This window comes from Anomaloglossus baeobatrachus, chromosome 5 (assembly GCF_048569485.1).
Source record: "Anomaloglossus baeobatrachus isolate aAnoBae1 chromosome 5, aAnoBae1.hap1, whole genome shotgun sequence".
Lineage (NCBI taxonomy): Eukaryota > Metazoa > Chordata > Amphibia > Anura > Aromobatidae > Anomaloglossus > Anomaloglossus baeobatrachus.
This window is the reverse complement of record NC_134357.1, coordinates 136,282,759-136,299,291: the sequence shown is the minus strand read 5'-3', so window position 1 is coordinate 136,299,291 and position 16,533 is coordinate 136,282,759. Positions and strand designations below refer to the sequence as shown.

The window sequence follows — 16,533 nt, the reverse complement described above, 5'->3', positions numbered from 1 at the left end:
TTTTCCAGTGTTCTTTCGCTGGGGGTCACGTGCAGGAAACATCTGTGGGAGTTCCTAGAAACCTGGTCTACAGCGCCCCCCTGTGGCCAGACGCACAAGGTAACTGATTGAATTGCATACCTGTTTGTAAACCATGCTTTATCTGTAACTGTACTCTGACCTATGTATATTCTGTAGATTCCCTATTGTATATATTGTAGTTTCTAGTGTGCTTTAGGCTGATTAAATTATATAATTAATCTTGGGCTGTTCTGTTATCTCGATCTTGAATCCCACGTCTGTGTGTTCGGCTAATAGTTACCGTGAAGCGGTTGGTGGCAGCGAGTTGTGCCAAGGATTATTGTGGGGAGGCCAGTGAGATTCAGGGAGATTTTACATATTCCGCCCGCGGAGGTCGGGGGAATATATACCCTACTCTCACCGGGGACCCTTCAATAATCGGCATAAGTAGTATAGCGGCCTCCTTGCTTATTGTCGGGCAATTCCATAATTGGCCTGACTATAAGAGGGGCGCTAGAGAGCGCGTCACGTGCTCTGTCTGTCGGTCGGGAGGTATAAAGGAGGGGTGACCCCCACTTGTTACCCCCCGATTGTGACGTACTGGTAGCCAGCGCGGGGGATTTCTGAGTGACCCCTCCGGTGGTTTGTGACATATTGGTGGCAAGCGGTGGGATCGAGATAATAGTGTGTGTGAGTGTGAGACCCATACTCCCAGACACTAAAGACTGCCTGCAGCAGCTGTGGCTGCTGGGGTCTTCAGACTAGCTCAACACTAGAGTGTCAGAGTGCAGATACTGTAAGGTGTGTGGAGGCATCAGGTGTCAGTTCTGTGTCAGTGACCAAAAGTCTGCAAGAATGGCTGATGGCACCAGGAGCAGAGCTAGGCAACTGGCCAATGCTAAAGCAGGAGCCGAAGAGAGGGAGGACGGTGCTGTGGACAGTAATGAGGAGGTTGCCCACGAGTCCTCCAGGAGCTCGACGCCAGAAAACAGCTCTGCAGAGGACATTGCACAACCTGGCACTGCTGGACAAGATGAGGAGCAGCTCACCCAAGGGTCCTCAACGAGCCAGATGCCAGCCCTCCGCTCTGCAATGGACAGTGAATCACCAGGCTCCGCAGCGGGCCGCAGATCACCACGTGCCATTCCACCGAGCCTGGGAGGCTCGGATAGCCTTCTTCAAATGGCTATGGCCCTTCTCCAGGCTGGAGACCAGAAGGGCTACAAGGAACTCCTGGCAGAGCGCAGGGCAGAGCGGCAGGCAGCGCGTGATGCTGAGGCTGCGGAGCGGCAAGCAGCGCGTGAAGAGCGCCAGGCAGAGCGTGAGGCTGCGGAGCGACAGGCAGACTGTGACTACCAGCTGCATCTAGCCAAGCTCCAGCCCTCATCAGCCACACGTGACCTTCAAGACACCAAACTTCCAAAGGTCCGTGTTGAGGACTTCCCAGTGCTGGAGAAGGATGGAGACTTGGACTCTTTCTTGACTGCTTTTGAACGGACTTGCTTGCAGCACCATCTGGACAAGGACCAGTGGGCCAAATACCTGACCCCCCGTTTAAGGGGTAAGGCCCTGGATATCCTTGGGGACTTGCCTGCTGAGGCAGATCAGGGCTACGACACCATCAAGCGGGCCCTGATCCAACAGTACAACCTCACTCCGGAGTCCTACCGCAAGAAGTTCCGGACCCTGCAGAAGGGACCAAAGGACTCCTGGGCTGACCACCGGCGGGCACTTGCCCGAGCTGCCGACCACTGGACCCAAGGCCTGCAGCTTTCCACCGGACCAGAGATCCTGGACTTGGTCATCACGGAGCAACTCTTGTGGAACTGCCCTGAGGATCTCCGCCAGTTCATCCGAGACCAGAAGCCAAAGGGGTCCACGGCTACAGCTGCCCTGGCCGATGACTACACCAACAATCGGGCTCCTGAAGCCAGGAGAGCAGCCACCAGCAGCACCTGGAGAGGGGGTAAGATGAACTCTGCGACTGCCCCACCTGCCCCTAGACTGCAGGGGGTGTCCCCCTCAACTCCCCTCTCCAGGCCCGTGGCAGAACCAAGACGGTGCCACCAGTGCAACTTACCTGGACACTTCAAGGCCATGTGCCCTCAGCGTCCCAAGGCCCCGGCTCCGTCCCCGTCCCAAGGGCCGCCCAAGGTGTATTGTGTGGGTGGGGGTGGTGGTAGGTCCCTGGACAGCTTCCAACCTGTCACCGTCGGCCGGTCTGTGACCATAGGACTGCGAGACAGCGCCTCGGAGGTGACTCTGGTGCGGCCTGAGATGGTGTCCCCCCAAGACTTGATCCCGGGAAAAACCCTCGCTGTCTCCGGGATTGGAGGCATTGACCCGGCGCTGCCTGTTGCTGACATTTATGTGGACTGGGGCGCAGGGCGAGGGGTGAGGGAGGTGGGGGTAACTGATCGGATCCCCGCAAACGTGCTACTTGGGACAGATTTGGGGCAGATAACCTCCCAGTTTGGGCCCCCACCAAGGGCTGAACCTTCAGCCAGTACGGACATGACTCCTGACAATGTTAATGTGTTATCTATGAATGATGTGAGAGAGGGGGGAGTGAACTCTGATATTTCTGCTTGCACAGACACCATAGACACACACACAGCTGCAGCTGTGACAGGGGAGGGGGTCAGAGAAAGGTGTGACAATGCCTCTACAAGTAATCAGCCTGTGAGCTGGGATCTGCTGCCCTCTGCAGGGATAAGCAGAGAGCAGGGTGCTGCAGGGGGAGGACCAGTGTGTGGGGTGGGGGCTACCACAGCAAATGTGGGGTCCCCAGAGATTTCACAGCGGGGTTCTGTTGCTGCAGGAGGGGAACAGGCAGGTGAGATTGGGGCCGGTCCAGGAGCGGAAGTGCTCCCAGGTAAGATCTCGGTGCATGGTTCCCCCACAACCGGGGTGTCAGGAAGCCAGGTAGGTCTGCCTGAACCGGCGACTTGGTCAGGAACGGAGGAGGAGCAGGCACGACCCACGGTCGCAGCGGCTGTGGCCGCTGTCACCCGCAGTGGGAGTGCTGGAAGCCAAGGGGCCTCCCGGAGGTCCGATAGCTCTTCCCCTTCTGACCAAGTGGCAGCCGAGTCAGGTGGAGGCCAGGACACAGGTCCCGGGGTACTGACTGAAGATGTGACAGTCTCGTCGATTCTGGCCACATCTAGTCAGGGGTTTCAGGCAGCGTTAGAAGCTGACGACAGCCTGAAAGCTCTTAAGGAGCAGGCGGCACAGCCTCCCTCGGACTCGGACCCGGAGCGAGTGGTCTGGGACCAAGGACGGCTGTACCGGGCCACGGTCCAGCAGGGTTCACCGGAGGCGTGGCCCAGGGACCGACAGTTGGTGGTACCCTATCCGTTCCGGACGGAGTTGTTGCGGATCGCACATGAGATTCCGATGGCCGGACACCTAGGGATCGCTAAGACCAAGGCCAGGTTGAACCAGCATTTCTACTGGCCAAAAATGGGGGCCGATGTGGCTGCCTACTGCCGTTCGTGTGAAACCTGTCAGAGAGTGGGGAAGGCGGGGCCACACCCCAAAGCCCCACTGGTATCTCTGCCAATCATCGATGAGCCTTTCAGGAGGGTGGCTGTGGATCTGGTCGGCCCGCTGGCCATCCCCAGCAGCTCCGGGAAACGCTTCATACTGACGGTAGTGGACTATGCCACCCGGTACCCAGAAGCAGTGGCCTTGTCGTCCATTCGGGCTGACAAGGTGGCCACCGCATTGCTGGAGATTTTCTCCCGAGTGGGTTTTCCCCAGGAAATGCTCACTGACCGGGGGACCCAATTCATGTCCCAGCTGATGGAGGCCCTCTGTAAGCAAGTCCAGGTGCGACATCTGGTGGCCAGCCCGTACCATCCACAGACTAATGGCCTGTGCGAGCGGTTCAATGGCACCTTAAAGCAGATGCTTAAGATGTTGGTCGACTCCCATGGGCGTGACTGGGAGCGGTATCTCCCACACCTGTTATTTGCTTACCGGGAGGTTCCACAGGCCTCAACAGGATTCTCACCGTTTGAGCTCCTGTACGGGCGACGTGTGCGGGGCCCCCTGGCTCTGGTGAAAGAGGCTTGGGAAGGGGATTTGGCCACCCCTGGAGTGTCGGTTATCGAGTATGTCATGCGCTTCCGGGACAAGATGCAGGCCTTGACGCAACTGGTACACGACAATATGGCTCAAGCCCAGGCCGATCAGAAGCGTTGGTACGACCAGAACGCTTGTGAGAGGACCTACCAAGTGGGTCAAAAGGTGTGGGTACTGGTCCCCGTACCACAGGACAAGCTTCAGGCAGCCTGGGAAGGCCCATACCTCGTGTACCAGCAGCTCAACCCTGTGACGTACCTGGTCACCCTGGACCCTGCCCGTGGAAGGCGGAAGCCCTTCCATGTGAACATGATGAAGGCACATCATGAGCGGGAGGCATGTGCGCTCCCCGTGTGCAACCTGCCCGAGGAGGGAGAAGCGGAAACCCTCTTGGATATGCTAGCCCAGGTTAGGGCAGGCGGATCCATTGAGGATGTGGAGGTTGGCCACCAGCTCTTGGAGGACCAACGGTCCCAGCTGTGGGCCACCCTACACCCCTTCCGGGGGTTGTTTACCAACCAGCCCGGAAGGACTAACTTGGCTGTCCATCACGTGGACACTGGGGATCATCCCCCGATCCGGCGTTCAGCATATCGGGTCTCCCTGGAGGTGCAGCAACACATGCGCCAGGAGATTGACGAGATGCTGAAGCTGGGGGTGATCCAGGCATCCAACAGCGCTTGGGCCTCACCTGTAGTCCTCGTCCCTAAGAAGGACCGAACCACTCGGTTCTGCGTGGACTACAGGGGGCTCAATGCTGTCACGGTCGCCGATGCGTACCCAATGCCACGCATCGATGACCTGCTCGATCAGTTGGCCGGGGCTCAGTACCTGACCATCATGGACCTGAGCCGGGGATATTGGCAGATCCCCCTGACTCGCAAGGCCAGGGAACGCTCTGCCTTTATTACCCCATTTGGACTATACGAGTCCACGGTGATGCCATTCGGGATGAGGAATGCCCCTGCCACTTTCCAGCGGATGGTCAACACCCTGCTCAAGGGACTTGAAGGGTACGCGGCCGCGTACCTGGATGACATTGCCGTCTTCAGTCCCACCTGGGAGGACCACCTAGAGCATCTAGCACAGGTGCTCAGGCGGATCCACCGGGCAGGTTTGACCATCAAGCCGGGAAAGTGTCAGCTGGCCATGAGCGAGGTCCAGTACCTCGGTCACCGGGTAGGCGGGAGAACACTGAAGCCCGAGCCTGAGAAAGTGGAGGCCATCGCATCCTGGCCCACCCCCAGGACCAAGAAGCAGGTGATGTCCTTCTTGGGGACCGCCGGGTACTATAGGAGGTTTGTTCCACGCTATAGTAGCCTGGCAAAGCCCCTGACGGACCTCACCAAGAAGAAGCTGCCCTCTGCAGTCGATTGGACAATGGACTGCGAGACAGCCTTCCGGGCCCTAAAGGACGCCCTGTCCAGCCCGCCCGTGCTACAGGCAGCCGACTTCACGCGGCCGTTTGTAGTACAGACCGACGCCAGTGACTTCGGCCTCGGTGCGGTGCTCAGCCAGGTGGACTCTGCGAGCCAAGAGCACTCAGTCTTGTACCTGAGCAGGAAGCTGTTACCGAGGGAAGTGGCCTATTCCACAATGGAGAAGGAGTGCCTGGCCATAGTGTGGGCCCTGCAGCGTCTGCAACCCTATCTATACGGGCGCCACTTCATCGTGGAGACGGACCACAACCCCCTCAGCTGGTTGCACACCGTCTCTGGGACGAATGGGCGACTGTTGCGATGGAGCCTTGCGCTCCAGCAATACAACTTCACCATTCGCCACAAAAGGGGCCGTGACCACGGTAACGCAGACGGGCTGTCCCGACAAGGAGAGGTCGCGGACGGGCGCACGGGGGAACACCGGAGTGTGCTGCCCCCTAGCGCCCTCAAAAGGGGGGAGGTGTGAGGTAAATCCGGAGATATGACGATAAATCATGATATTCAAGTTATGTCAGGAAGCCCTCTCCTGGTGTCACCCCCCCTTTCCTTCACACAACTTGTTTAGCAACCCATCCCATGGCCATCTCCTGTGATATGGAAATTAGGTGATGTGGGAACAAAGGACACAGGATGACTCCCTGCCGTCACCCTGTAACAAGAGTTGTATCTCATTATAAGGCTCTGGAACTAGCCAGACAGAACGACTCCAGTAAAAAATGGTTCATATCTCGCAAGCCATATTTCCGATAAATATGGCAACCATAAAAATGGTGTCTCCGCATGCGGACGATGCTGGCACACCCTTTTTATGGGAGCGGGAGCTTGGGAAATACCCCAGGCGTGATATCAGCCAATGGGGAACTAGTAGACAAGTCATGAGTCCTCTCATTCTGTAGCTAAATTCATAACTGTCACAATGAGAGCATTGGCGTCCGCCTACGACGCTCCCAGGCCAAGTTATGGCCATATTCCATGTTGTGGATTTTGTCCATAACTCCAGCCAGGGGTGGAGCAGTGCTCCCTCTGAGGTCACGAAGGTAGGAGGGGACCTGGATTTGCCCAGGTTGATAACCCTACTTCGGCCATTTTCCAGTGTTCTTTCGCTGGGGGTCACGTGCAGGAAACATCTGTGGGAGTTCCTAGAAACCTGGTCTACAGCGCCCCCCTGTGGCCAGACGCACAAGGTAACTGATTGAATTGCATACCTGTTTGTAAACCATGCTTTATCTGTAACTGTACTCTGACCTATGTATATTCTGTAGATTCCCTATTGTATATATTGTAGTTTCTAGTGTGCTTTAGGCTGATTAAATTATATAATTAATCTTGGGCTGTTCTGTTATCTCGATCTTGAATCCCACGTCTGTGTGTTCGGCTAATAGTTACCGTGAAGCGGTTGGTGGCAGCGAGTTGTGCCAAGGATTATTGTGGGGAGGCCAGTGAGATTCAGGGAGATTTTACATATTCCGCCCGCGGAGGTCGGGGGAATATATACCCTACTCTCACCGGGGACCCTTCAATAATCGGCATAAGTAGTATAGCGGCCTCCTTGCTTATTGTCGGGCAATTCCATAATTGGCCTGACTATAAGAGGGGCGCTAGAGAGCGCGTCACGTGCTCTGTCTGTCGGTCGGGAGGTATAAAGGAGGGGTGACCCCCACTTGTTACCCCCCGATTGTGACGTACTGGTAGCCAGCGCGGGGGATTTCTGAGTGACCCCTCCGGTGGTTTGTGACACATATCTACAATTTATTACAGATTTTTGTGTTCTAAAGTTGTATTCCAATAAATATATTTTATGTTCTAAATATCTTGATTATTGTATCATAAAAATGATTAAATGTCTGATATTCACATTGCACTACAATACATTTTTCACTTAAATATAAGCAATATACTAAATGTTATTATTTAGTATGTTTTTGTTGAAAACTTTTTTTGCCACTTACATAGTGTATTACATAGTGTTATATATAAGTGGTATGTAAGTGGCAAAAAAACAGTTTTCAACAAAAACATACTAAATAACATTTGTGCAGTCTATGAATTTGTTCTAAGAAAAGGAATTTCCTCCATCAGATCCTCCTTCATGGATGACCGCTAATCTGACCTGATAATTTTAAGGCTAGAGAACAACCTCTCTACACTAACTTGGGTTGGAGGCAAAGCCGTAACCACATGGGCAACATCTCTAATAATTTCCGGGTATAAAGGAATTGCCTCATACACAGTCAGTTTTGATGAATGGTTGAATTTTTCTATTTCTTTGAGAGCAAGTGAAAAATGTTACTGAAATCTGGTCAATCTGCTGCTATAGGAGACGGAGTGAAATCTTTTTCCTTGCGGCAACGCTTTGCCTGCTCCATGTCATCCAAATACTTGTCAAAGCTAAACTCCTCATCTGATGAGGATGAAGATATGGCAGAAGCAGCACTGTCAGGCCCAAAGTCCTCCTGCACCTGGCAGTCCTGTAGCTGCTCATCCTAACTGCTACCTCAGTCAAAGCTTCTTTTCCTTTAGTAAGCTGTTGATCATCAAGCAGTATACGATGACTTGGGTCCACATAAACAGCTGCCAGAAGAATTTTATTTTCTAATAGCTGTGTCTCTCTCCATTTCATTGAAGCAGAAATGCCATCTGGGATTAAACCTCCTCTTTGGGACAGGCAAAATAGCAAGTTCTTGCACTCCCTTATGAAAATGCCAGGAGTTAAATCCTTAGCTTGTAATTTTTTTAGTCACGGTAAATGGGTGATTAAGCAATTCCTTCAATTCAGCCACCTGTGTCCATTGACCTTCATTTAAGGTTGCTTGGGGGTTCACCATATCTATAAGAAATTATTTTAGTTCATTAATCGCTCAGTCATTAAATAAGTGCTGCCTCACCGAGTGGCTTGATCAACAATTGCCCCTTTCTCAGCACGTCTCTTCAAGATGGAATCAATTTTAGGGGTTCTGGCGGCAATAACCAATTTCCTCACTTTTCCAATCAGATTTCCAGCATGTCCGCACAGTTTCACACATCCGGCTTTTTGACGGTTTGGCAGATGCGGCGCATGCCAGTACAGTACGATACAGTACAGTGGCAGCGCCGCAACTTCTGGGTCACATGACAGCATGTGACCGGCGTTTGTCACACTGCCACTGTACTGTATACACTGTACTGGAGTGCGCCACATCCACCAAACCGGCGAAAAGCCGGATGTGTGAAACCGGGGTCCCTCTTGCAGACTATCTCTTATTGCCAGCTGCAGCGTGTGCACAACACAGCGCGTGTGATGAATACGAAATTGTTTTAAAGCAGCTTCAACAAGATCATCTAATTCTAAAGTATAATTTTGCTGTTCTTCTGTTGTAATATCTGTTTGTTCCTCAGTTACATGAACAGCACTGTGGCTCCATCTCACACATACTGAATCCTAAATTTTCTTCTAGCTGTTGTTCATTACTCTCATTCATCAGTTTAATTGTACTTATGTTTGAAGCATTGTTCATTACAATGGCAAGAACCTGTTTTGTTTTTTTTTTGAGTTTCTAATCTTGCAGAACTTTTTCCACTAAGGCCTGGAGAAACTGGCTGCTGTAATGAGCTTTACTATCTTTTACTGCCAGTGTCTTACTAACAATTTCTTTCTTGTCACAAACATATCGAACATTGATGGCAAAAAAATTCAGTGAAATGCAGTGACTCTGGCATGCCAGCAAAGGCAATGGGTAAAAAGATAAGACATTCAGACACATCGTTTTGTGAGGATCCGTTTTTGTGCTCAAAAACAGATCCTCACAAAGAATGAGCAGTTTGTGGTGTTTTTCTAATCTGCTTTTTCTATTGAAAACATTATTTATGAGCTCAAAAACCTTTCAGGTGATGCGGTTTTTTAAAAAGCTGATCTGCTTTTGCAGCTGAAAAACGTATCCTCAAAAAAACGCAGCAAAAACGCTGTGTGTGAATGTAGCCTTAGATCAGGAATAGAACAGACATTTATAGCACATTTCATAACTTTCCCAAATTCCTATGAAAAAATATTCAGCACATTCTGCATTGCACTACTGTCCCCAATTTATTATATATTTTAGGACTCTGAGTCGAACATTTTATACAGACTCCACCAAAATGAGCTCCGACTCCACGACTCAGACTCCACAGCCCTGATTGTAGTATTGTGCTCATCCTTGTAGAATTGTGCCCTGTAATATTCAGCCTGTCCTTGTAGTATTGTGCTCTGTAGTATTGTGGCCATCCCTGTAATATTCTGCCCACCTTTGTAGTATTCTGCCCATCCCTGTAGTATTGTGGCCATCCCTGTAGTATTGTGGCCATCCCTGTAGTATTGTGGCCATCCCTGTAGTATTCCGCCATCCCTGTAGTATTGTGGCCATCCCTGTAGTATTCTGCCTATCTTAGTAGTATTGTGCTCTGTAGTATTCTGCCCATCCCTGTAATATTCTGCCCACCCTTGCAGTATTGTGCTCATCCTTGTAGAATTGTGCCTTGTAGTATTGTGCTCATCATTGTAGTATTGTGCCCTGTAATATTCAGCCTGTCCTTGTAGTATTGTGCTCTGTAGTATTGTGGCCATCCCTGTAATATTCTGCCCATCCCTGTAGTATTGTGGCCATCCCTGTAGTATTCCGCCCATCCCTGTAGTATTCCGCCCATCCCTGTAGTATTGTGGCCATCCCTGTAGTATTCCGCCCATCCCTGTAGTATTCTGCCTATCTTAGTAGTATTGTGCTCTGTAGTATTCTGCCCATCCCTGTAATATTCTGCCCACCCTTGTAGTATTGTGGCCATCCTTTAGTAATACGCAAACAAAACAAAAAAAAAATCTCCTCACCTTTCCTCCGTTTCTTGTGTGCCCACGATCAGTATTTGCAGAGTTTTGGATGCAGCATGCTGCAGCTGCATCCAAAACCCTATTACCCTTGTACAGTACAAGCAGAGTGGATGGGATTTCTAAAAACCCATGCTTGTGTGGCCAGCAGTGAAAATGGACCTTGCGGTGCGGTATTCAGAGGCCGCAACATGTAAATTTATGCTGCGGAGTCGGAAGCATCCTCCTTAGGCAGAACACAGCGAGGAGACTGCAGCGGCCTGAACCCTGATCACTGGCACGGGCAACTGCGGTCTCTTAAGGAGAAGAAGACTTGCAGCCCCGTCAATTAGAACCCGTCGCGTCCCGGACGCAGCAGGTCCTGATCTTGAGCATGTACCTTACCAACTTGTTGCGGCCCGTGACGATCGCGGCTCTATGCTGAGGGTCGGCGCCGGCAGGAACATTACTGCATTTGAATTTATTTGCGGCACCGCACAGAGGAGCGGTTTCTGGACCAATGGCTGCTGCCTGCCAATCAGATTCAAGGAAGTGACGTCACTATATGACGTCACCTCCTTGCATCTGATTGGCAGACAGCAGCAGCAACTGGAATAGAGCTGACAGCTCCTCTGTGCGGCACCGCAATGGATTCAAATGCAGTAAAGTCCTGCTGGCGTCGACCCTCAGCATAGAGTCGCGATTGTCACAGGGTCTGCGGGCCGCAACAAGCAGCCTCAGGGGCCGCATGCGTCCTGCGTGTTCCCGCGTGTTTGAGACCTCTGCATTAGAGGGTACAATATTTGCCATGACCCAGCAGCTGTCAATCCATGTTATAGCACTGAGTCTACAGGTGCTCTATTATGTCTCCGTACAACCCAGAAATCATATGGGGTGCTGCAATTTGTGTCTTGGTGACATCTGTATCCAGTCCATGAGTCTCCCTCTGTGAATTTAAAGGGGTTGTCCACTAATTGGACAAACCCTTCTCATTTCCCTTGATCGCCTCAGTGAAAATAAATAAGCCTATACTCTCCTCCTGTGCGGAAGCGGTTCCAGCGATGTCTAAAACCACAGTCCTGGGGTCCACGTGACATTGTTATGAAACGTGGGCCATGTGATCAATCAGCACCAGGTGTCTGTGTCACCACCTTCGGATGTTTTCCTGCTCAAACATCTGAAGGCGGGGAGAAGAAAGCCAGTGCTGATTGGTCATGGGGCCCATCTGTCATAACAATGTCATGTGAACCCCAGGAACATGGCTTTAGACATCGCTGGAACTGCGGCTGCACTGGAGGTAAGTATAGGCTTATCTAATTCACAGGGGACAACAAGGGGAATGAGAAGGGTTGTCCAAGTAGTGAAAACCCCTTTAATACAGCCATACAAAGCTCCACTGTCTGCACTGTAGTAAATATGGATCAGCAGTGCTGCCTTCCTACTGTATCTCACTTCTGAAAAGCTACAATTATACCAAAAGGAGGCAACACCCCTGAATAATAAGCACTGGGTGACTTGTGGCGTTAGTAATTACTCTCATTACCATCGGGACTTGCTGCAATATAACACAACAAAGCTCGGGAAAAAAATATTTCACACATAAAAGCAAAACATAAAGGGATTAACGAGATCATTTAAATGTAAATTTAGTCTATAGGAAAGTCTCAGCTGTGACCAGAAATAAAATCAAAAATGTCTCATGACAAGAGTGATCATTGAGGAGCATACTTAGGGAAAACAGCAAGTCTGAAGTCAGTGTGTGCAGCCTTGTGAATCCTCACATCACACGCACTGTGTCCTGAGATGATCCACTGGTGTCAGAGCCGGGAACAACGGTCAGGTGCATGCGAGTATTCGATATGCAGACTCCCAGACAGGATCCAACGGGACAGTTTCCTACACGCTCAATGCAAATCTATGAGAGCCTCATTCCAGCCTCATTCTGGCTCTCATAGACTTGCATTGACACCTTGTAATGCAGATTCTGACTTCCAGTAAGTGAGAAGTTGGCATCGTGGGACCGTAGTGGTGTCAGTAAAAGGTGAAGACGCCAGAGGGTCAGTAGAAAAATAGAGGCAGAGAACTTAGGTTTAAAGCATCACTATGGCCTTGAAATAAAAATTTAAAAACCCACAACAGTGGAGTGAAGCTTTCACCAGTTAATCCATGTTCACACAATGCATTTTTTTGCAGCTTTGCTTTCTGCACTAAAAACCCAGAGTGTTGCCAGGAAAGCCGCTGCCTACAATACGCACACTTAAGCGGGCTTTACACGCTGCGATCTCGCAAGCGATCGTACCCGCCCCTGTCGGTTGTGCGACACGGGCAAATCGCTGCCCGTCGCGCACAACCTCGCTTACCCCCGTCACACGCACTTACCTGTCCTGCGACGTCGCTCTGGCCGGCGATCCGCCTCCTTTCTAAGGGAGTGGGTCATGCGGCGTCACAGCGACGTCACACGGCAGCCGTCCAATAGAAGCGGAGGGTCGGAGATGAGCGGGACATAACATCCCGCCCACCTCCTTCCTTCTGCATTGCCGGTGGAGGCAGGTAAGGAGATGTTCCTCGCTCCTGCAGTGTCACACAGAGATGTGTGCTGCCGCAGGAACAACATCGCTAATTAGAAGAGAACGAATTTTTGTTTCAGGACGACCTCTCCGCGGCAAACTATTTTGGCCACTTTTGCGATCGTTTTACGTCGCACATAAGTGTCACACGCTGCGATATCGTTAATGACGCCGGATGTGCGTCACAAATAACGTGACCCCCGAGGATAAAACATTAACGCTATCGCAGCGTGTAAAGCCCCCTTTATACTTGCATGTTTCATTCATTCACTTTAATGGGAGAAAGGCTCTGCAAAAATACTGAAGGGATTGACACAGCACATCATGACAAAAATAAAATGCACAGAAGAAAAGCGCAGTGTGCACAGAGACTTCAGCTAAAACCAGGTGTATTTTAAGCTGCAGAAACGCCACATGTGAACAATCCCTTACTGTCACTATTTACTACTGACAGCCTATTATCAGAATACACAAGGCAATGGTAGAGATGGCAGAACACAGCCCCCTATAATGAATATCTACCCCCTCTTCACTAAGCCTGTGACTGATCAGTGCCCATACATAAAGTGCATGTATAGTATCCTCCAATGGGGAGTGGGGACTTGGCACTTCTAGAAGTAGATGCAGAGTGACTGCATTATAAAATACTACACACAGACATGGTGCCGGCTGCAGACACAGACTGCACATCCTGCACATCCTGCACACAGCAGCAGCAGCAGCACATGGCGCCGGCTGCAGACACAGCACTTACCGGCAGTGTGCGCACCCCAGCTTCTCTTCTACACTCACTGACTGAGCAGGAACAGCTGCTGCCCCAGGTGCCGCCCCCGCCGGCCAATCACAGGCCACGCTCCCGGGGCGGACCTAATAGGGAACATCAACACTGCGGCCTGCACCTGCCGTTCGTAGGGACGAAGCCGGGAGCTCGATTTTATGCGGTGCACGCGTTGCGCGACCCTTCCTCGGCGAGTGGCTTCAATTCTACTCCCTTTGTATTGTGTACTGAGCTTTCTATCTGTAGACACAACCTTCTCTATGTGACCCTACAGAGAGCTTATATATGGTGTGTGGTTGTATGGCTGTTAATGTTATTGTGTACACTGTGTATAGTATCAGCCATAGATACAGACTGCAGGGAAAGTGTAAGTGACGTGGACAGTGCACAGAATACACAGACAAGTGAATGGCACAATAGGTCCGAGCTCTGTCCATGACAACCACTAATAAAACACATCCATCTGAATGAACCCAAAGGCTCGATCCCCAAATGTATGGCATATCTGTGGGCAGTATATGTTATATGTATACTATCAGTGGCATAACTAGAGTTGCATACTTCCCAACTTTTCAAGAAAGGAAAGCGGTATAAAGTATGCGGCGTGCGCCGCGGCAAGTTTTGACCACACCCCTAGCCACACCCATTTGGCAGTAAGGGTCATTCAGCAGATGTCCCGGACTGTTCATTCATATTCATAGCAGTCAGATTTTTTTATATTTCTATGTGTCACTATATGACATGTTGCTTATTTGTGCCTATCAATCTGTGTTCACACGTTGCATAAATTCTGTTTCTTTTTGTTTCTGTCTGCACCAAACTACACAATAACAATCTTCTCTGATTTTTCCATTTTTGCTGCATTTTTTCTGCCTTTTTTCCATTATTTAATGTGTTTTTGGTTCAGATGTGAATCTGCGTTTTTTAGTGTTTTTATTGTACTGAGAAGCTTTTTCCTGCATTTTTTTAAGCTCCACATAGAAACCTCCAGAGAAAAAAAAACAAACAAACCGCAGAATTCAGCAGCGTCTTTTCATGGAATAACATCCACTTTACTTGGACAATTAAACACAACAGAATAAATGTGCAAAACAACAGCAGAAAAAAACACAGCATTTACACTACATGTATACTTGTATGTATATGATCCTCCTGAATTGTAAAGCGCTACGGAATATGTTGGCGCTATAGAAATAAAGATTATTATTATTATTATTATTACTAATTGTCCAAGCAAAGTGGATGAGACGTCATGAAATCTCCGCTCCTGGTGCGTGGAAAGACGCCGCTGAACTGTGCGGTTTTGGTGTTTTTTTCTTTATAAGCTTCAGGATTCACATCTGCAACAAACGTATCAAATAATGCGACAATGCTTAAAAAATACCGCAGACACGCAATAATCAGAGGAGATTGTTACTGCAATCGTGGCGCGGACACCTGCAGAAAAAAATGCAGCATTTACGCTATGTGTGAACACGGCCTCAGTGATACATTTTTATTACATTTTTTATGGGTTTTAATAAAGAAAAATAATATGCGCCATTTTTTTCCCGCCATTTACCGATCCCCATAAATAACCTGATCGCTGTGTTGTTCAGGTCATTACGGTTACAGGGACACAAAATATGGCCATGTTATTTGCTGATTTGTGATGTTTATTATTTTATAAAAAAGTGTAATAAAATTACATTATTCTATTTTTTTTATTATTTTAGTAATTTTATTAGAAGAAAAAAAAATCCTCTTTTCCTCTCTCTGTAGAATACAGGAGATAGAGACACTGCTGTGTACAATGGAGATGTGTCCTGTGTAGGCTGCATTGTAGGTTCATTTATGTAAAATCCTCCCTCTGACATCATCAATCCTAGTGGCTCAACAGCTAGAGCAGCTAGGAAAGCTAGGAGGCTGCTGGACACAAGTTTTGAACGTTGCTGGTTTGAATCCAAGGTAGTGAAGATAAAAAAAAAGAAAAGTATTTGTATTTTTTTTCCTCATTTCTTTATAGTAGTTTTATGGGAACAAATGAATCTGACTCTTTCCTTCACCTACATTGAGATACAGTATTTATCTATCTATATCTATTCCTCTATCTATGATTCTATCTATCTATATATGATTATATCTATATATGATTCTATCTATCTATCATTCTATCTATCTATTTATCTATCTATCTGTCTATCTATCTATCTATCTATCTATCTATCTATCTGGGATTCTATCCATCTATTTATCTATCTAGGATTCTAGCTATTTATCTATCTAGGATTCTAGCTATCTAACTATCTATCTAGGATTCTATCTATCCCTCTATCTATGATTCTATCTATCTAACTATCTATCATGTATGTATCTATTATCTGTCATGTATCTATATATCCCTCTATCAGCCATCCATCCCACTATCATCCATCCATCCATCCATCCCTCCCTCTATCCCTCCATTCATCCATCCTTGCAGCTGAATAATCTGCTTCTGGTGTCTCACCTGCAGTATAGAGGTCAAGATAACAAAATCTTCCTATGGTTTTCAATACAGGCAGTAGCTCAGTGGTAGAGCTGCTGCCTTTGAAACAATGAACTCACAGTTCCATGGGTTCAAGTCCCGGCTGCCCTGAAAATACAGAGCCGATGATAGTTTAATTTAATTTATTCTCTGCACTGAGGGGGGACATCAGCTGTGAGCTGCAGGACACCAGGCACAGGGGGGGGAGATGATGATGCATAGAGTGCTACCGGCAGCTCTATGCTTCAACATTACTGTGCGCGGTGACGGGGAAGGGGGCCGCCGCTGACACCAGGCAGGGGGGCCCCATGGTGGGGGCAGCAGTGGGTCATATAGCAGCCGCG

General features: G+C 49.4%; 1 protein-coding gene across 1 annotated transcript in view; it reads right to left on the bottom strand.

The window, feature by feature from the left end:
- LRRC20 (leucine rich repeat containing 20) overlaps positions 1–13,759 on the bottom strand; it is a 706,926-nt gene extending 693,167 nt beyond the window's left edge. The window contains exon 1 of the mRNA XM_075348927.1: positions 13,660–13,759. The gene's annotated coding sequence lies outside the window, so the exon portion shown is untranslated. The remainder of the gene's footprint in view (positions 1–13,659) is intronic.
- Between the last annotated feature and the right edge of the window lie 2,774 nt (positions 13,760–16,533).